Below are 21,665 nucleotides of genomic sequence, written 5' to 3'. Positions count from 1 at the left end.
GTTAGTCCAATGACTCAGCAGTGGTTTCTTCTTTTGCTGCTCCAGTGGCACCAAGAACAGGTTCAGGATCTTAAATCTTCATATATACAGGCTAACTGTGCAGCTAATCTATCATTTTCAAGACAAAAACCCAAGTCTGTGCAGCCTGTAGCTACTGTTGATATACATCCTACAAACATTGCACCATGACGACCTAAATGAAAAAATATTTGCAACAGTGAGTGAGGAAGACTACGGTTTTAATAGTATTTCCATTTTCAACTAAAAACTCAGACACTAAAAATGAAGTCAGAAAGAGAGCAATCAAGGTTTATAAAGAATACTTCACATAGAGGTGCACCTTATACAAACAAATTTTGGAAAAACACATTCATCCAAAGCATCAGCAATGCTCTGGAATTTAGTGAACCCTTACACAACAGAGAAGTGCAGAGGGCTTCACAAACTAGAAATCCCAGAGGAAAAAGTAAATATTCTCTATTTTCATTTAAACAAAGCCTGAAGAGTGCTTTGTTAAAGGTGTGAAATTCAAAAAAATCTGTGTGTGCAAGTAAATAAACAATCTGTATGTTCAATCATCATGACTCTGTGTGATAAGCAAATACATACATACAGCAATTACTAACTCACTGTTGTGAGACTGTGACAACACTTTGTGAGCTACTGCTGTACCTCTGTGTGCAAATATGCTGCATGATGGATGACCACTCCCTGGAAAGATCACTCAGGTTCAGAGGGATTGGTTTTGTCGTGAACTAGCTTGACATAAAACTTGAGTTGTGCCCCTAACCTGACTCTTACTCAAAAGATCTTATCAATATGGAAGTGTTGCTGTAAGTCTAAGCAGATGGCCCACAGGGAGAAGGAGGAGGTGCTCAATGTTTTTGTGGATAACAGCACCCAGCGATGCAATGAGGAAGCAAAAGTTTGTATTTCAGTATGTTCCACAAATGCTAAGACTGGGAGAAACTGGTCCTAGAGTATAAAATGCATCAGAATCCAGAGGCTTGGGGAGAAAGTCAAAGTCAGTTCCAATCCACATCTTGACACCGTTTTCCCCTGCAAAACATGGTTACCTCTTCAATAATGCCTGTTGAGAACAGCCTCTCTCCCACGCCATCCTGCCACAGCTGTCATCTGGGAGTGTGCTAGTTGGCACGGACCAAAATCATGTCATGGAATGTGCTAGAAATTAAACAATATGGACAATCATAAGATACAAGTCCTGGCCCTGATTAATTTACCCATGCAGACAAAGCAGTGGTGAAGCAAAGTGGAAGAGAAGTCTTTTAAGCCCATTAGCCATCGCTGCAGTTAAAATACAAACATCAGAAAGAGGGTGGCACAGCAGGACTAAATATTAAGACTCCAAAGTTTAGCCCCATAGCCACAACATGATTGTGTTAGTGCCATAAGAAAGCAGGAAGAACAAATAACTTCTAAACACAAAGTCAAACTTTTCTCTGAAAACAAAGAGGCCAGAAGATGAGTGCCACAATAGATATCAGGGTGCTGGCAAAGGCAAAGTGAAATGGATCCTTTCCAGTATTCGGTTTAGGAAGACAAACATTGTTTCACAAATTCACTGTAGCCCTGCTTATTTTCCAAGCTCATTAACTCATGCCAAAGGGCCTGGACTTTCTGAACATCCTGTTCTGTTTCCTCCACTGCTAGTCTTAGTCCTCAATAATAAATGCCTTTATTTCAGAGACCCCTTTTATATAATTTGATTCCAAACTCCTCCCTTTATAACTTTTGTATTTTACCTCTGGGTAAGAGTAAAGACAAGGAGATTAATGAGAAGTCTGAACAGCACATTAAGTTACACCTATTTTAAGAGCCCTTCTCAGTAGGCATCCCAAAGCACTGCATAAAAATAAAACTACATCAATCACATTTTAAACTAAGAAGTTTGCAGGTGCTGGCATGCCTCAAAGCATGAAGATTGATGGTTAAATGAGTCCATGATTCCTCAGAGTCTCAGAGCCCTATGAACATAGACTACTTTATATGTCATTGGCTGGATGCAACAGCCATCTGCTTGGATGTAAAGTTAAGGAATGTTCAAAATGGCCTACCACCAGGAAAAAATATTCCTGCCTGATAAAGACAGGAGAACAGTTTTATTCCATGAATAGTAGCTGGCCATTTGGGGAATTTCCTATTTGACAATGCCTCCTTCACCTCTCAAAGATGACATTTCTGGTCCTGTCTCTGCTCCTCCAGATCTGCAAGAAGCCCAGGGTACAAGTGGTCTCATGGCAATGACTACAGTAGCATGGGCTTGGACAGAGACAGGAACATCACTTCTCACTCCACCTCATCATATCAGCTCCCAGATCAGCAGCTTTGGGACCCCACTAACTCCACAAGAAATGGTACCAAACACCTTGACATGTCTGAGGTACACCCTGGGCCCAGCTCATCTGCCCGTACAGACACAGCTCCTGGTCGCTGGCAAGTGACACAGGAGAAGGCATTTCTGTTGGACCAAAAGGGAGCCACTGCTGCCTCAGAAGTGCCAGGAAGTCTTTCGCTGCTGGTGATGTGGGCACAAAACTTGTCCACTTGTCCTACTTGTTTCCTACTTCTTTGTCATAAGAACTTAAGGCAATTCTTGGCCCTAAGAACTTGCTTCCTTCCTCTTCCTTCCCACAGCAGTGTTTCAGGCTGAGACCAAAGCATGCAGTCAGAGTTACAAAGAACCAAATGTGATCTTATGTGCCTTAAATAACTGCATTTCTACACTTCGTCTGCCATTTTGAACAGTGTACAGATAATCAGCTGGTCCTAATAGACACTTTCTTTAGACAGTTCAGGAGAAAAGAACCATGAAAAGAAAAGAAAAGAGTCCTTGCATGCTCTTAAAACACATCAAGCTGGAAGACAACTGTGGCCTGTAAACCCTAACAAACAGTAATGTGGCTTACACTACATTCAACCCTACTTTGAATTATGTATCTATAAACACACAAAAAGGGAAAAGGATGTAAGAGCACAAATTAAAAGTGCACAGGAAGCTGCAGTTTCAACAGTGAAGTCAAAACTAAGGCCTCAGGGCCATCAAAAGTTAAAGCTATTCCTATTTGTGTGCAGCTGAGGTGGTCACCAACACATCAATATTGTAAAACTAATTAAATTAGAACACAAAAAATTGTTATGTCTGCCAACACAGTGACTTTTGTGAAGAGTATGGACTTTAGTAAGTTAGCAAAACCAGAGCTGCCATCTTATTAGGGGGACATAGAACAGCATCAACATAAGAAGAACAGGAGGTCTTGAACAATGCTGGTATCACATTTTGAAACCAGCTAAGGAATATATATGTGGAATCAACCGAACAGACAACGCTGATGCCATCAGTGAAGAAGGTGTGAATAGACAAGACTTCAGGCTCACAGCTGCTCAAGTAAGGAATGCTTTCCTTACCATCTGGCTTAGAAATCACTGGACTCCACAATGGCCATATAATGGCCAACAGGGAAGCAGGGAAACTATTTTAAGTAAGCATCACTAAAAATAAAATGTGCAATGCAATGAAAGGGATTGGGGGGGGAAATGGTTAGTGATAAATACAGTATAAATATTTTTCTATTTATAATTTTAAAGCTATTTATATTTGAAAGTTTTCATTTAGAGACATGGAGGGCTTCCACATTCACCAGTCTGGTATTAATTCAACTACATAGTATTTATAGAAATACATAAATGCCAACAAAAATAATAAGAAAGATATTAAAATTATCTTCTCTCACAATTTGGTGTTATCAATTTACATTCACATTCAGTCACACATAAACAAAATATTTCCTAATATTACACTGACATGCATATTGAATAGGGCAAACCGAGAAAAAAAATAGTGCAACAGTTTGACACAGTCTGACACAACACTCCCTGGAGAAAAGCTCCTTCAGGTGAACTTGCTGTGTGGGCTTGATTTCCCATACAGCTGAACCAGGAAAGCAGCATAGCACCTGTGATAGCAAGAGAACATAAAACATCAACCCTCAACAGAGAAAATCTAAAGAGCAGAACAAGAGAAGGCTCTGGGAACACCTTAGAGCACCTTCTAGCACTTAGAGGGGGCCTACAAAAGATGTGGAGAGGTACTTTTTACAATGTCATGCAGTGTAAGGACAAATGATGGATTTAAACTGAAAGAAGGTAGTTTAGATGAGGAAGAAATTCTTTACTGTGAGGGTGCTGAGATACTGGAACAGGTTGCCCAGAGAGGTTATGGATGCTTCATCCCTTGAACTGTTCAAGGACAGGTTGAATGAGGTTTTGAGCAACCCAGTCTAGTGAAAGACCCAACCCAAACCATTCTATGATTCTATAATTCTGTAACTGAAAAGGAAAGGATCCATCAGTGTAGGATGACTGCTGAAAGACTGATGATACGCTGGAGGAAAACTGCCAAATACCCTGCACAGTCCTCTCCAAAACTGTTACACTTGGCTCATCAGAAACTAAGGCATTCAAAAGGAAAGTGAAAATCTTCCTGCTCATCTCTAAAGCGCCTCACAAAACCCATGTTTTGTTAAAACCCATGTCTGGTTAAGAACAGTCACACTCGTGAACCCATTTAGAAAATGCTGCTTCTAGTAACATGGATGGTCTAACTTCATTTCAGAGTCAACTGACTGCTTTCTGCTAAAATTGACATCTACTACTAACTTTGTTCATGTGTCAACACTGTTTAGCTTAATTAACCAGCTTTCCTCTGTACCAGCCCCTTCCTTTTTGTATTTGTCAAGGAACTATCATATAATTCTCATATAAAACTATCATATAATGGGTTTCACTTTGCTAGTCTGTTCTACTAAGATAAAGGCTCTCAGCAATGCTTTTCTTGCTGTTCCTGTTTTAGTTTGAATCATTCCTGAATTCAAAATCGAGAACAACACATGAAATTTCATTTTATGCATTCTTCTACACTGACTGCAAAGTTTCCATGCCTCCATCACCTTCACATTACACCTATTCCACTCTAGATCCATATTTATCTTATCTGTCTAGGTCTGGATATTTGCCTTGTTTTTACACAAGTTTTAAGAACTTTTAAAAATGTTTTCTCTACTTTTAAATGTTTGGGCTTTTTAGTCCAGCCAACTGAATTACCTACCAACATCATGACCTTGTTTCCTTAATTTCACAGGCTGCCCCTCTGTGAGATGGAGTGTTACTTATGACCTATGTTTGCTTATGCTTGTATAACATTTAAATGGAAATAAGTAAATGCATGCTTCATACAAACTTACTTTGTATAACCAACTCTTCTACAATGTCACAGTGTTCCATGAAAAAATCTGAGAGCACATCAACATCTCAGTTCAGCAACATTTTAAAGAAGAAATCATATTCGCTGCCTGTCACAGCTTGCATTAAAGACTGTCAATGTCCTAAGTTTCTAAAGGATTTCATCTACTGATCCATTTGCAGCTCTATTTCTACAAGCAAAATAAACATATCCAAGAATGTTGAGGCCAACTGGCACGGAAAGGTGCCATGCTAATAAAGTCTGTCACCCTCCAAAACAGGGTGGTTGCTTTCAAACTGCCTACCGGGAAGAATCCCAAGATAATTTTCAAACCTTACCTCAGAATAGTTCAGGTGAGTTACTGTAAGTATACACCAAAAGTAGGCCAGGGACAGTCAACAGTAGATACATCTAATTTCCAGGGCCAGGGACTGCTTCTAGACTCCATTTAATTTACTAGTACAGACATGCCCATTGCATGAAGACCTCTTCATGCCTGCATGACCCTGACTTCTTCATGCCTCTTGGTACATCTTCATTAACTTGTCATTCACCCACCCTCCTTCTCAGAGACCAAGGTAATTCTCCTAAAACCACACCAGCCACAGACTTTAGGAGAGTTTTCTCTGGCTGGATACATTAATCTTTGTTTTGTTCCAAAAGGGATTCTGAGATCTTTGTCTCAAGTTTCTTCTCCAGGACTGTTTTTAGTTTTATCTTTCCATAGTGTTTCTTTGGTCTTGGAAAACAAAGCACTGCTCTTTCCTCAGATAAACTCTGCTGACAGATGTGCCTTTGCACCTAAAGAAAATGAATCTTTAGAATCATACACTTGTGTCTTTCTCACGCCACAAGGAAACCCAGATTTTCATGGGGTTTGGGGTTTTTTTCCTTTTTTCCCTGGTGCTGCCCAACCACGTTATAGTTGTTGTCCTCATTTCTTTAATCACATCCTTCTTCCTCCTCAGCCTCAAATGTCTACTTATCTCCATCTTATTCTCCTTTTTTCTCCTGGTGCCACTTTTCTTTCAGTCATCTGCTTCTCACTTTTTACTCCTGAGTTCTCCATCATAATACATCAGTCTTTCACTTGATTTCTCCACTACCAATTAGTGCCAGCTTCTATGCTGTGATTATAGTCACATGCAGTACGTGGTCAGCTTCCTCAAAGACCTCTTCCTTCCAACTACTATTTTTTTTATATAGAGCTCTGCATTCAGATCACCTCAACTGCATCTTCTATTCCCTTGTGACTTTAGCTCCCTGCCTCTAGCTGCATCTACACTACTTGGATAGTCTCTTTCCTGACTTCTGTCAGGTGACATTTCTATATAAAAAAAGTTCCTATCAGGTAACAATGAAGAAAATAAACCTCCTTCTGTTCCTGCATCAAGTCTTGGTGTCTCCTCTGCTATCCTTCATTCAGTGCTGCATCATTGCACATCCTTCCTCATCTCTGCCTTCAAGGAAAAATAAATAGCCCAGAAAAAACACATCCAGACTCTAAATTTTCATTAAATGCTGGCTTCCTCTGGCCACTAAATTAAAGGCAGTTATCTGCCTGAACTAAGCCCTCTTAGGTGTTAAGTTCTAGTTGTGATCAAAGGCAGAATATCTCCCCCATCTTCTTCAGCTACAAGTTTAATCCACTGAAAACTACAAATTGGTCTTGCAAACACCAGGAAAAAAAAAAAAAAAAAAAGAAAAAAAGAGAAAGAGTAATTACAATGTAGGGCAGGGATTCTTGTACATGACGCTTTACTAGAACTTGAAGAAAAATGGATGCCCACCTAAGTGGAAGAAAATGAAAGAAGTAGTAGGAAGAATTTAATGCTATAGATCAGAAATCTAGACTGAGTAATCTTAATTTTCTGAGACAAGGCTAGGTACTAACAAATGATTCCTCATGCTTGTGAAATAGGAAAAATAAGTTTACATGAACCTCATACAGAACATAGTATTTTGAGCATAATATTCTGCAAAGCTGGAAATGAGGAAATGTGGCTAAAAAGAAAATGACATTTCAAGGATTTAACAAGGATATCTTTCTGCTAATCAAAGTACAGACTCCAACCCTTGATCCAATGCCATCAAAGTATGAAATAACACTAAAGGATCACACATTCTAAAACACACTTTATTGTTTTTTCCCCTTTAAACAAGACAGATTTGATAGGACAAATACTAAGGACAGAGTTCAAAGAACATGTGGATGTGTAGGAACAAAGTACCAAGCAGAGTGTCATCTCAAGTCTTTTACTATATAATAAAAATAGCGCTTTGTTTTGAGAATTGGAAGCTTATAAATCTCACTTTTAGTCCAAATCTTTCCTGCATATCCAGGCATGCAAGAAAGGACAAGCAATGAACAGCAGGTGAGCCTTGTGCCCTTAATGCTTTGGTTTATCTCCAGGATTTAAAATCCAGCAATGCTACTAAATAAATAAGGCACACTGAGACACAAACAGAAAGAGTATGCTAATTGCTTTCATGCACACAAGTAACGAGGCATCAAATTTAACTGCCAATAAGTGGGAGGATTTTCAAAGATGCAAATGGACAGTAAATGCAGAGTTCAAAAGGTATTCAGGGTTGGTCTAGATAATCTAATTGCTACTGTAAATCTACAGTTCCTGGAATCTATGAAGTCTCCTGCACTGCTGTTGAAGATTTTGGAACATGTATCCACTATAAACACTATACTAATTATAATTAATTACGTTAATTTTCACCTATAATTTACGCAGAGATTCTCCTAAAATGAAACAGGCCAAGAACATATCCAAAGAGGTATTTCCTCTGCTAGGGCACAAAAGCATGCTGTGGTACCTGGCCTTCTGATCCTGGATCTTCCATAAACCCTATTAAAGCCTTTCTGGCAGATCGGAGTTATCTGCAGCCTCTGTTACAAAGCACAATGCAGAGTCTGATCCATAGACCCTGGGAAAATAAAAACAAACAAACAAACAAACAAAACACCTCAAACCAAACAAACAAACAAACCACCACCCCTGAAATATTTTAGCTGGCTTTAAATTAGGGTAATTTTTACATTAATGATGGAGGAAAAGGTGCAGTCTCTGACCAGTGCTGCCATAAATATTTTTCAGAACTTATATTAGAGTAAAACAAACAAGATGTAACAGAGTAAAAGTTTACAACATTAATTTCATACTTGGCATAAAATGTATGGAGCTAAAACAAAGTACAAGCCTTTCACAGTTCCTTCTAAAACTTCAGGAATCTTCCTACAAATTCCCGGTGTTACTTTGACTTGCTTTGAAGACTAATTCTTTGCCAGAGGTGCTGTATAATTGTTTATGTCTCATCTAACCTGAATTGGAAGCTGAAATTCAACAAATAAATATGCAAATATTTGTACTTGCTAAATATAATCCAAATGTTTATTGACATTCTATTTAACAATTTCCCAGTGGATGTATTTCTTGCAACAGATTAAATGACAATAGGATCAGAAAGCCAACAGTACGGGGCTAGGAAACAAAGATAAGTAATTCTGTTATGAAAAATACTGGAAATAAGATGCTTACCAGGGAAATGTGACTGACTGGCTCTGTATTCAACTACTTGCCACACATTTACATCAAGGAAAAGCATTTTTCCCACCAGTGGAAGAATTTAATTACATGGAATACAGGGAAAAGAAAAGAAAATCCATTGTGAAAGTCCTCTTTCACTGCTTTATTCAAAGTGGTTATCTTAGAATATGTCTGATGGACAAACCAAAAATTCAAAAATAAGATTAACGATAGTGTATCTTCACCTAGCAATCAGTAACTATGTGTTCCAGCCAGAGAAAACACTGGGAAAGCTACTGGAGGAGTTTTCCTTTGGCTCAGGGACCAGATGAGCAAGAGTTCTCCTAAGGCATTACTTACAAAGCCAAAAGCTGTTAAATTCAGCGGCGGCTAAAGCAAGTTACAACACGGTCTGCTCCAGACTGTGTGGACAGAGCCAAGCTGCAGTATAATAACATCTAGGGGAAAAAGGGAGCAAGCAGAGAAAACATACCTTATGGTTTTATCCCAAGCCTAAATCAGATTTATGGAACTGTCTCAAGCAAGTCAGAATATAGATGTAGAAAAGGTTTTCTGCTTCAAGAGTGCTCACCTACCAAAGCACAGGTTCTACACTGGTATTTTCCAGTCTTTATTCAACCAATTTTTCAATTCCCAAATAAGACACTTTGGAAAACTATGCCACTTGCTGTTGTCGAGGAAGACTTTTTCAGCCAAATAAATCACATCTTTCCTGTCATGCATTCTTTCTCAATTAATCAAATTTTTTATTTATGCCACTTTAACATCCCAAACATTTTGGTCAAACCATTCTTACAGAACTGCTTTCTCTAAGCCCCATTCCGATGTGAAATCTCGCACTTCATCTGTCCTTCCACATTTCTCCATGTCCATGGTTCATTTTCCTTTATTTTCTCAGAATTTCAGTTAAACCACATAAAATGGTGCATAAAGACTAGAAGGAACTTTACAAAGCCACTGAAGTGAAAAACAGGCTGCAATTCTGAATTAAGGACTGTTTTTTGGTCAGCTGTGCAATTCTAGCTCATTACATAAGAATGAGTGTAAAATCATTCTGCAGCTTCAAATAACTGCTATTTGTGTAATTTCCACTCCATTTAAGAATTAGTTGGAGCAACTGTACTGGGAATTTAAGGAAGGCAGAAGAAGTTAAGAGGATCTAAAAGGTTTTGATACAATGACTGCAATATTATCAGAGCCAGGATTGAGGAACCTGGTTAGGATTCTCTTCTGTGAGGGTTGTGGGGCACTGGAACAGGTTGCTCAGAGAAGCTGTGGGTGTCCAAACCCTGGAAGTGTTTAAGGTCAGGTTGGGTGGGGCCTTGAGCCACTCAGTCAAGTGGAAAGTGTCCTTATCTTAGGCAGGGCATTGGAACTAGATAACCTCTAAGGTCCCCTCCAACCCAAGCCATTCTAGAATTTTATGATCCTACAAGAACAAGAAATTACCTTTCTCTCTTCTGTTATTATTTTATGTTCCTTTAATTATTTTATTTCACAGAAGCAAGGAATAATAAAATTTAAACATAATTATGAATGCTAGTACATTTTTACAGCAGTCTCATGTTTAACCTCTGTCTCTTTCCATATGTGACAGCTGCAACTAAAACCAAGTTTTGGAAACAAAGTACATCAAATCCTCCCACGCAGAGTTGGAACACACCAGGGTCAGGCTGCCATTTTCCTACTGAAGACAGAACTTGCAGAAAGAAGTGAGCACTCCCTGTCATTTTCACTTAGCTTTTGCTGCCAGCAAAGCAGGAGCTCCTCCTATAAATCTAAGTATTTTCCAATCAACTTGTTTTTAGAAATGGAATTTCAGGCCAGAAAAAGGCACAACATCCTGTACCTCAAGAAAATCAGAGCTGGTAAACATCTGCACTGTAGCTACTCACCTGCAAATCTGGATGGGTTAGTACTGTCACTGTATTTTAAAGCAGCTCTACACTGAAAATTTTACTATTCTGTGTGTCTTACAAACCCACTCTGTATCTGAAAACTTAAGGCTCTCTGAATCAGCTCCAATCAGGGGGTGAGACTAATAGTGTCTACGGTTAGCATCTTAATATAAAGGAAATCAGAAATGTCAAAACTTGTCATAACTGCCCAACAGTATTCTCTCTCTGTACTATGTTTCTACTATAACTAAAAGACTGTGAAAAATTTTAACCTGACATTAACCTGACATCCTCAGAGTCAGCAAAAATTCAGTACTACTTTTCCTTGGTGACAGTCAGACATGGCAGAGAATACTTTCCCTAATTTCTAGGTGAACATTAGTGAAACCTGCTGCCTTTCTGTGAGGTGCACATGCATTCATGTTTAAGTTCAGAACACACAATTTCCCTCCTGAAATTGTATTATTTTATCTTTACTTCTGTTTGTTCTTTTTTGTGATTACAACATCAAAGAAGGGATGATTGGTTTTTAAATTAATTTGTGAAAGGACAATAAAAGATGCTGATGACTAGAAGGATGGGAATGAGTTTCTAACAGAACAAAAGAGAGAGAGCACTAGTGAGCAGATGTGTCCTGAAAGATTTTGTTAAATGCAAGCATGATGACTGTCTCAAGACTGATCCATTACAAATAGAGGTCTGCCCATCATGGTACCATGGAAGAGCTTTTACTGACTCTTGAGCAGAAAGGCAAAACAGCAGAAGGAGCCTCACTCAGCAGCTCACATTTGAAGAAAAAATAAAGTGGGGTCCATTTAGTCCTTGTCCCCCTTGTCTCCCACATGAGGAGCACAAAATTCAAGTGCTTGTCTCCCATCCTCTTGTCTGATGAGGATCATGGGAGCCAGAGCTTTCTCAGGAAGCCCACAGAGAGCTCATATCTTCCAAGGGCCAAACTCTGCTACTGTGCTTGACAGAGCAGCTGTCAAGGTAAGAAATATTCACTGCACATAGATTCTACATTTTCTAAAAATATTCTTTTGTATTACCAAGTGAAGCCCCTGAATGAAGAGCTCAGTAGAGGTCATAAGATCGAGGAATTAGAAATTAACAGTAAGTGCAATTCTGTAAAGTCACTAGCCTGTTCCCTTCAGTCATTGAGTTAGGCTGGCATGGTTGAGGCAGCTTTGTGACTGTAAGCAAAGCATTCCAGGTCACCTTTCTTTTTTTTTTTTTCTTTTTTCAATGAAATTGTAACTGATCTAGTTCACCATACAACTCAAACCAATCAAACACAGATTCTTCTTGGGTTCATTTCCATTTTTGGGTATAGGGGCTTTTTAACTTTGAGATAAAATGTTCTCTGTCAGGAACAAAATCAGCCATCAATCCTGGCAGGCTGGACCTAAAATCCCTTTAAAAAATCTCTAGGATATACATGCATTTTATTTAGAACTTCCTGCTGGATTCCATTTGCACTTACTTGAGTAAAAAGAACTTCTCTGCCTGCCTGGGGGAACCAAAAATATTAGTGCTGATTAAATATTTATTTTGCAGCAACATGAAATCTATCATGCTATAAAAATTGTTTTGAATGATACCTCTTGAGCAAGACTGCGACTTACAGCTTTTCTTGTTACTAAGCTAAACATTCAAAAAAAAACCCCAAAAAACAACACAGCTTGTCCAAGAAAACTGTTTTGCTTTGGCAAAGCATCAGACAGCACCTTCTGGTTTGCCAACACCAGCAGAATCTTATCTAACTGTGGGATGTGCTTGGATTTACTACCTATTAGCAAAACTCTTAAGGACTGAAAGGTTCCAGCCCCTTTTACGTATTTTCAGTCAAATTTCATTAATGTCATGCTCTCAGTTTGCACACAACATTATGGCATTCTTTTCCTACCTCTTAGGGAAAAATTAATAGGAGAGTGTTAAATCTCATATTACAAGGACTTGATTACTTTTACAAGCTATGCTAAATAATTTAATGTGCTTGTCAAATAACTGATCAGAGAAGATTTTGTGCCTTGGTGTATGCTTTTACTGTCTGTTTACCTCAGCTGACAAAATAAAATCATTCACAGTGTCTCCTGCACAGCAACTGAAACCTTAAAATTGAAGAGGAAAAGAGCTGTGGGACAATTCTACATAGGATGTAATTAAAGAAAGAGAACTGGATTAAAGCCCCAGATGGGGAAACTGAAACAATAGAACCAAAGCTTGCTCTGAGGATGGTGCTGAATGAGAATGACCTAGAAGAAAATCTAGCTAACACCATCTAGATTTCTAGCAGCTTCTAGACAGGCTTGTGACCCTTAAAGTAAGAAAAAAGGCAGAGGATACATATTGCTTAGAGAGATTAGGACTAATATTATTCAGCCAATATTGACTTTTCCAACCTTTTTTTTTTGTTATCCACATTTTTACAGTAATATATTGGGGGGTGGGGGGCTTTGGCTAGTGCTATCAGCAGGGTGCAGCCATCTGAAATATTCTGTAGTTAACCCATCGCTTCTGTAGATGTAGGATCCCTCAGGTCTGAAATAGAGGGGACAAGGGGCTGTGTGTGAAAGGGCAAAGGCCAAACAATTAGACAAGCAACATACCCCTCCACCACATCCATAAGGCAAGACCATTTCTGTAATATCAAAGATGAAGAGAATTTCTGACACATTGTCCTACCTGCCTCTCTTCTCCACAGGCAGGTCTCTGGAGCCCATTCCATGCAGTAAGATGATCCACACAGTCAAATGAAGCAGATGTAGTCAAATGAACAGCTGTCTCTCCTGCTGATGGGAATTAATCTATTTGGCCACCCCATAATTTTTCAGATGCACTCTTCTAAAGGTTACTCAAAACCAAAAATTGTACAGTTGCAAATCCCTTCTGGTAGCAGCCAGACACATGCTGTACCAGCCTGCTGCTACCAGAGCCTCATCCAGTTTCCCAGGGCTGCAGCACACAGCAGGATCTGCTGTCCTGAACATCACTGTGATGTTCAAGTTGGACTCCGTCAATGGGTGCATACACGCAATCTGCTTTTTTTTCATGTACTGGTCACCAAAAGCCACATTTCCATTAAGCAGGAGACAACATTCCTGATGCTCCTGTTCTCTCACAGCAGCAGAATTTCCCTGAATCGACACTTTTGGAGAGTTCTGTAACAATGAGCACAGCATGCTTGACTCTCATCTGAGCAGATATTATGAACACATGGTTAAGCACCAGGTACTTCTTTACACTTACTTGTACTCCAACCTAGCGTGTGGATTTAAAAATTTAAAAACCAGTATATTTCTCTCTTGGAAGAGAGAAGCAATTTACCCAGGCAAAAATCATAGATTCTTATATAAGAGTTATTAAGTAAACAAAGTGCAGGAAACAAGATTGAATAGCTTTCAAATGCAGTAAAACTGAGCTTTTAAACCAAGTAGAGTTCTTAGATACAAACAATGAATTTGGGACTAGTAGTGCACTGGAGATGCACCGAAGAAACTCCCCAGACCTCAACACAACTGCTCTTTTCTGTTATCTGGAATGCTTTTACAGCATTAATTGCCTGAACAGAAAGAAATGCCAAGGAAACCCTCAGTGATAACCAAAGTCAATTTTGCAGGCTTGTGTGCCACTGTCCAGTAGAGGCACTTCTTCTGTGGTAGAAAAGACTGTTTTCCTTTATATTAAATGACTTAGCCATGAGCTTTCACATGGAAGGAAATAGCAGCAATATGATGTCTCAAATAGCTCACTAATGGAGAGGGCAATTTTCTTCAATGGCACTGTCTTCTCCATTCCTTTTCAGAACTGAAGTATCCATTAAGAGTGACTCACTGGTTGGAAAAACACGTGAAAAAGAGACATCCTGAAGTTTGTTTTTAAATACTCTCCACAGTCAGCATTATGGCTATCAGGAATTCATGAAAACCATAGGTATGTAATATATTTTCAAGAGACATGGTGCAGAAGAAACCTCATGCTAAAAAATCACAGCTATTATTACATGGCAACCAAGCAAACATGTTTGATTCCTGATTAACTGAAGTCTTCTCTCCTTTCACCAGAGCCATGAATCTCCAACCTACTAGGAAGGGTAATTAACCTTTTTTTATCTTTTTCCAGCATCTTGTCCTCTTTTCTGGATGTCCATGAAAGCAGGTGGAGCCTCCACATGGAGGGACACAAACTTATTTACCTCAATCACCTTACGTTGTTTTATCAAACACAATGGTATATCTCTTCTCTGTTTTAGTTCTAGTTTTTTAGTTTTAGTCCAATATTTTTTCCAATTCAGGTCTAGACTGCCATGTGTAAACCGTAAGTACATGGTCCAGGGAGGGAGAGTAGTAGGGATGGTCAGGTACCAAGTGCAAACTACGTGCTGTCAGACTGGGCATTGTGTATTCTGAAAAAAAAATCTTATAATATTCCTGGTCTCACTCTTGAATTTACCCCAGATAATTTTACAGAAAAGCTTTTTCACAGATCTTTCTGCAAAGCCAGAATTACACGAAAAGTTCTCTGAGTAAATTTTTATCCCCACATATGGCCAGGACAACCCTTAGCTGTTCTTCCTGTCATGCTGCTGTGGAATTACACTAATCATTCCTGTAACAAAAGCTATGCAATCTAAGTACAGTAGGGTGACATAATTCAGAGCTCAAGTTGATGGATTTTTCCATTTGTAAGATTTTGCACAGTAATTCCTGATTAATTCCAAATGTTGAGATTAATGAGATTATCAAAGTAACAAGGAGCCAGGGCTATTCTTGTTCACCATAATGTTTTGTATTTCTTCTACTATAAAATTACTTTTTGATATATTTTAATCTCTTTTCTATTAAAAAGATCTGCTGCCTCTTACCCAGTAAGACAAGAATACACTTTCCTGTAGCTGAAGAGAACTAAAAGACGAGTGTCCTCCACTCCCACTATTCCATGCATGCCCTAAAGCAAATATACAAGTTACTGCTTTTTGTTGAGGAAAGCAGATTATTTTATCCTAGAAATTCTGCATAATCTGTTAAAAATGTCTCCTGGCCTTTCTACTCATAGGGATATTAAGAGTGGCTATAGAAAATCCTGTGTTAAAGACAATGGAATTATGTTTACTGAGTAACTGAAGAAAATTCTGAACTCTTTCAGTACCTCACTTGTACCACAGAAGAGATTCAATGAGCTTTATAGAATAATTATTATTGTTCACTGAACTCAATAAGAAATGCAACCCATTCAATAAATCAGGTAAAATATCAGAAAATTATGCAGAAGGATGCATTTATGGCTGATCAATCAAGAGCAGGAATTGGCTTAGTATTGGTCCATAGGACTGAAGCACACAAAATGTACAAGGTCAGCATCACTGAGCACCCACCACAGTGTCTCTGTAAGGATCTGCTCAAAGACTTTTCAATCTTTCACCACTGAAACAGGAGTGACCTGCTCCACCTCAGATTTTGGAAATTCTGTGGCAGCCTGTACCACATAAGAGCCTTTGTTGGTGGAGATGTGGATTTAAAAGGCCTGGAGGAACTCTTATGGTAATCTGGTCTGACTTCCTGCCTGGCACAGCCTGTAATACTTCACGCAGCAATTTCTTTACAAAGCACAAAAACTTGTAACTCTACTAGAAGATATTTCAGAAGCAGATCTAATCTTGATTTAATTACTCCAAGTGATCTACCACATTCCTTTCTAAGCATTTCCAGTGGTTAATTACACCCACGGTATCGTAATTCCAACGTGAACTCCCCTTCCTTATCTTGTCATGTTTTTTGTCTGTTGGAGCCCTATCCCATCTCCCTGTACTGGTATTTTTAGATACTAACCACATCACACCTCAAAGTTCTCTTACCTGAGATAAATATTTTGCCTGCTTGGCAAACCAAAACAGGGATTCCTGAGTCAATTGGGCAGCATCTCCAGCGGTGTATTAGAGATAGCTTTTGACTAAAGAGACTGAAAGGGAAAAGTCAATTCAAATGCACGGGGAACGCACCAAACATCTTTAACAAGCTTTTCCAGCTTCTGCTGCAGCCATTTGTATGACTTGGAAATTTGGGATGAACATCACTGCGACCTGCATAGCTTCATTTTCAACCTAACTGATAAATTGTAGCTCAAACTGGATCAGTAGTTACTAAACACTACAGTTAACTTAGAAAGAAAAACATGTCTGATCGCAGGTGGTTTTGTACTGCCCATATGTCAAATCACATTAAAATGACCTGGTACTTCTGCAGGCACTGCCAAGGCAGAAATCCAGGAGTGAGCAATGTACACCTTAAAATACTTCCAGCTGTGACACTGGTAAACAAAATAAGTAAATTTCCACTACTGCTGTCATTCTATATTACTTAGGCATATTACTTAGGGATTTGTATTACTGTAGAGTTCAGAGGCTCCACATAAGGCTCCCTTGTGTTGGATGATCAGCTACAGACACAGCAAGTTTGATTCGTTTCTGCAACGTTTGCCCAGTGCCTGTATGGCTGAATCCTGGTAAGGAGACAGAAGGAGGACTTGTCTTCTTTCTGGATCACAGATGCTGATGAGATCAGTGTACAAAGACTGCTCAGAACTAGAATTTCTTCTGGCATTTACTAAATCCCTGCACTACCCATGTGGTTCTCAACACATTATAAAGTTCCTTAGCTTCATTAACCTTGTTCCAGAAGGGTTTTCAGTCATTCTCACTGACTGGGTGAAAAACAGCAGCATCTTGCTGTCTCAGAGATGTATTACATAAGCACACATCTTTGTAGCTGCAAATAGATACACATACTCTCCATGTATCAATACAAAGAATTGCAAAGTTAGTCTGCTATTAACACCACCATTTGTTATGACACCTCATTACTTTTTCACAACACTACTGTTTTTTTCCATTAATACTTCACATTTCTACTCATTTATGGTTTCTAGCAGTTTATCTTTTGCATAGCTTAAATGCCTTTTTTTTTTAAGCCTCCCTCTTCCCTATTCCAAGAATGCCCCTCTGCAAACCAGGAACACAATTTATGCAGACATATCAACTTTTACTGATGTTAACAGCTTTTAAATTTTTTTCTTATGAACACTCTTGCATTTGGAAGTCATTTGACTTGAAATAGGTATATGAAATCCAGCTAACAATTCTGCAAAATTTTACTTTAACCACTGATGCAAAAAATAAAACCAGGTAAATATGGGAGGAAAAGAAAACAATAACCAGCAACACTTCCCTTCCTTGGAATCCTGAAAATTACTATTATAATTGAAATATTAATTGTGACAGAAAAGCAATTATATATTTTTGTAATGCTCTGAACAGGTTCATACTTCATCTGCCTGTCAGAACAACTTGCTATAGTACACCTACTTTGTTATTTGACATAGATGCTTCATTTTCTAGGTGACACACCACATGAATATCAGCATCCTCACCAGCAATGGAAGAAATGGAAAGATAAAACCACTTCTTTAACATCCACTGCAGTTGGTACTGTATTGAAAGACCTTCTTCTTTTGCCATCTAGCAGATGACACAGAGTCCATTTTCAGAATGCAGCTGAACAATGTTATATATAAGGGGAAATATTCACTCCTAGAAGAGTTCACCTCTCCTTTATTTATCTAACTATGTAACTCATAAACTCCCACTACCACTCTCAAAAACCAAAAATCTGTGACCAAGCTACTTATTTTATCAACATATCCTCTAATGTTTCATTTTCAAACAGGAAGAAATGAAGATTTTCATTGACTGTGTAGTGAAAATAATAGCATCTGCCAAAAAAATAATTATCTGTAAATTTCTTACAAGTAAAAAGAAGTTTATAAATCTATGAAGGCATCTCATTTTGATTAAAGACCAAATAGTGCCTCAGTAACAACAACAAAAAAAAGTTAAATGTTGTTAGACTCCTTCTGCAATACTGTACTATTTTTTTTTTGTGCTTTGACATAATGACCCAAACTGGGATGTACTAGTGAAATGCTGAAATCTACTGGTCCAGGAGCTAGCCTAAAATGCTCAGTATATTTGTTAAAATTGTCTCAAATTAACTTGAATATCTTACTAAAGTGAAATAAAAAAATTCTTACCTTATTAGAGCTTCATTTTCTGTTCTTTCACTGAAAAGAGTAAAGAAATCTGTATTAAAGATTGATTTGACAAACAGAACCGTCTGAAGTAACTATTTTAGCTCTGCATCAGTTAACACCAAAACTAAAAGGTTCTTTTTAGGTTCTTATAACTGTAATAACTCTGTTATTTTGCAGGGTTAATGATTTTCAACACTCTGGAGTGGAGGACTTTATTTGCCATCTTAATTAGCTGTTCTGAACAAACATTTCAAATGCTTTGGAAATATTAATACAAACAACTGATTTAATCAATTCACCACCTAAACTACAGGCTGATTAGACACATTCAGTAGATTTATTTTCACTTCAAGCTGTATCTCATGAACAGTATTTGTTTTTTTGTTGCCATTACTTTTATTGGACATTTGGTATTTTCTATTATAGGATGGGTTTTCATTGCAGTATGCCCATTTAAAGAGTTTCTCAGCCTGGAAGGTTTTTTTAAGTAGCTATTTTCTGCTCAAACCCCAAACAGGTCGGGTCAGTGGCAGTTTAGAAGAATGAATGCATCAAGACATTTCAATAAACACTTACTTCAACTCAGCTGCTTTGTATGACACATTTGTCAACAATTTACCAACACACATCACAAAATCAAAAAACAAAAAAGCTTTAAGAGTATTCTGGGAAAATTTAGGCATAACTCAGAACAATCAATGAATGGTGAGGCATGCAAAAATATTAATTAACCTTTTATTTCTTCAAAAGTTTTTTCAGTCCTTTTCAACCAGGGAGAACTATCTGCAAGCATCAGCATTATAATTGGGAACTGGATTCTGGTAACTGAAGTAAATGGGAATTTTTTTGTCACCAATGCATGCAAGAAGAAAATCACACTTTTTCTTAATTCATCTTCTATATTAGCATAACATAACATACAGCATGAAATAGAAAACAAAAAGCCAAGTCTAATAAAATCTGACAATTATTATCAGTATTTGTTGAAAAGCAGAGAAAATCAGGCTGAGTCACAGGCAAAGCATCTCAACCTCTAGCACTTTCTGTACACTTCATTAGCCATCAGTCAGTATGGTTAGAGATTTACAGATGAAGAGAAAACAAGGAGGGACCTTGTTCATCTTTGCCAAGGACAAATTCGAAGCTTGGCCTCAAAGCATGCAATCAATGCAATGGTTGAAGAGATGAATTCTCTTCACTGCTCTACAGTGAAAATACTGTGATTTCGGGAATAGCAGGGTTAAAACAGTCTTCTATTAATGAATCTGTCAATCTGAGGGAAACAAAGCTTAAGAGAATAGTAGAAGTGCCTCTTCCCTTCATTTAGGGTATGGTTACCTGATATTTTTGAGAGACCTATAAAATGAGACTATTTCACACATGGAACGGGTAAACTTAAAGAGAGACATTCCTGGAGTGCAGTAAATCACTGGATTAACCACTAGTTTTTAGAAAAGCCAAGAGATCCCATTTTTATGAGTCAGCTCATGAGAGCTGACATTTACAAAGTCTGATTTCCCACAAGAGAGTACCTGCACATGTTTACCTTTAAAGGAAGAAGAATAACTACAAGGTCACTTAATTATTTAGTCAAACATAAAATCCTCATAGGTTTAATTTTCCTATTGCTCCCCCTGATAATCAGCTATTAAAAACATCCCTCAGTACCAGACTAGTTCACATTTACCTGTCTGGCTTCAGGTGTGGGTCACCCACGAAAAGTAATTTAAGAAAGATTTTGCACGCAGACATCAAGAGACAGAACCATAAGTATTTTATCACTGGATGCTATGCAGGGTTTCAATGGGATTGAGTGGGATTTATTACAGCACAAGCCAAATCCTTCTTACTTTTCTCATGCAAAACACCCATTGAAGCTAGCCAGAGTGCAACTGAGGACATATTGCATCCCTGATTCTCTATTACTCACCTGTCACAATACTACTGTGCAACACAGCACTAAGTTTCTGGGAACAGAATGGTTCTTTCTGGGAAGGGACAGGAGTACCTTACAGGCTAGCCTGTTTTAAATATTAAGCAGGTACAGAAGCAAGTCTGAAGACTAAAAGTCATCTTGGACTTGTGACAGGATCTACAGTTTTAAAGAAAAGTATTTCTATGCTAAAAACACTCACAGTGCAAGCTGCTTTGAAGCATATTTAACTCATCCTACATACTTTTAAAAGAAGAATGAGAGCTTTCTTTGGCAGGGTTTATGACTCCCAGAAAAAAAAAAAAAAAACCAAAAAAACCCACCCTAGCATGCTTAAAAAACCAATTTGCATAAGTTTTCCTTATCTGATCTAGCTGTTGATAACAGGACAAGCTAAAATGAGGGCCATGAGCACCTTCTACCACAGGTTCTCACGGGCCCTGCTGCCTGTCTAGCCCAATGGTCTCAGAAGACACTTATTCAAGAGGACCAATTACTATCTCCATCAGGTAGCAGGAAGCTTCTAGCCTCAGAAGATCTGGCTTTTATCCAAGTGGTGGTAACCTCCACTCCAGTGTGCCCAAAACAACACTGGATAAGTGAGGTTCATGCATTCAGTGGTCCCTGCAGAAGACTTACCGGATTTCCTGCCTTATCTGCCTCGGACACTTTGGCAAAGAATTTAAAATTAAAATTTATCTGCTAACTGCTTGAACTGCCTTAATGCTTAATGCCTACTGCTTAGATGGAGGGGGAAAGTGCTACAGGAAAAAAAAAAAAGTAAAAAAGTGAGGACATTTACATTGCAATATTCAGATGTGTCATCTTGCTAAGCATATGCCTCTTTACAGTAAAAACTATACTTGTTGCCAATCACCAAATGTGTTAACTTTGGACCGACTCTAGGAAGATTCTACCAGACTGCC

General features: G+C 38.4%; 1 protein-coding gene across 11 annotated transcripts in view; it reads right to left on the bottom strand.

Annotated features, from left to right (window-relative positions):
• THRB (thyroid hormone receptor beta) overlaps nucleotides 1-21,665 on the bottom strand; it is a 168,409-nt gene that overhangs the window by 106,141 nt on the left and 40,603 nt on the right. For 6 of the 11 annotated variants that reach the window (XM_021538085.3, XM_077787104.1, XM_021538086.3 and 3 more), the window contains exon 2: nucleotides 18,807-18,836. The exons of 2 other annotated variants lie outside the window; for them this stretch is intronic. The gene's annotated coding sequence lies outside the window, so the exon portion shown is untranslated. Of the gene's footprint in view, nucleotides 1-8,092; nucleotides 8,204-13,406; nucleotides 13,511-18,806; nucleotides 18,837-21,665 lie in introns of all 11 variants that reach the window. 3 more of the 11 variants (XM_077787105.1, XM_077787110.1, XM_077787108.1) reach the window with 2 other exon arrangements.

The sequence above is a fragment of the Lonchura striata genome, chromosome 1, assembly GCF_046129695.1.
Source record: "Lonchura striata isolate bLonStr1 chromosome 1, bLonStr1.mat, whole genome shotgun sequence".
Classification (NCBI taxonomy): domain Eukaryota; kingdom Metazoa; phylum Chordata; class Aves; order Passeriformes; family Estrildidae; genus Lonchura; species Lonchura striata.
This window is presented reverse-complemented; position numbering and strand designations above follow the sequence as displayed.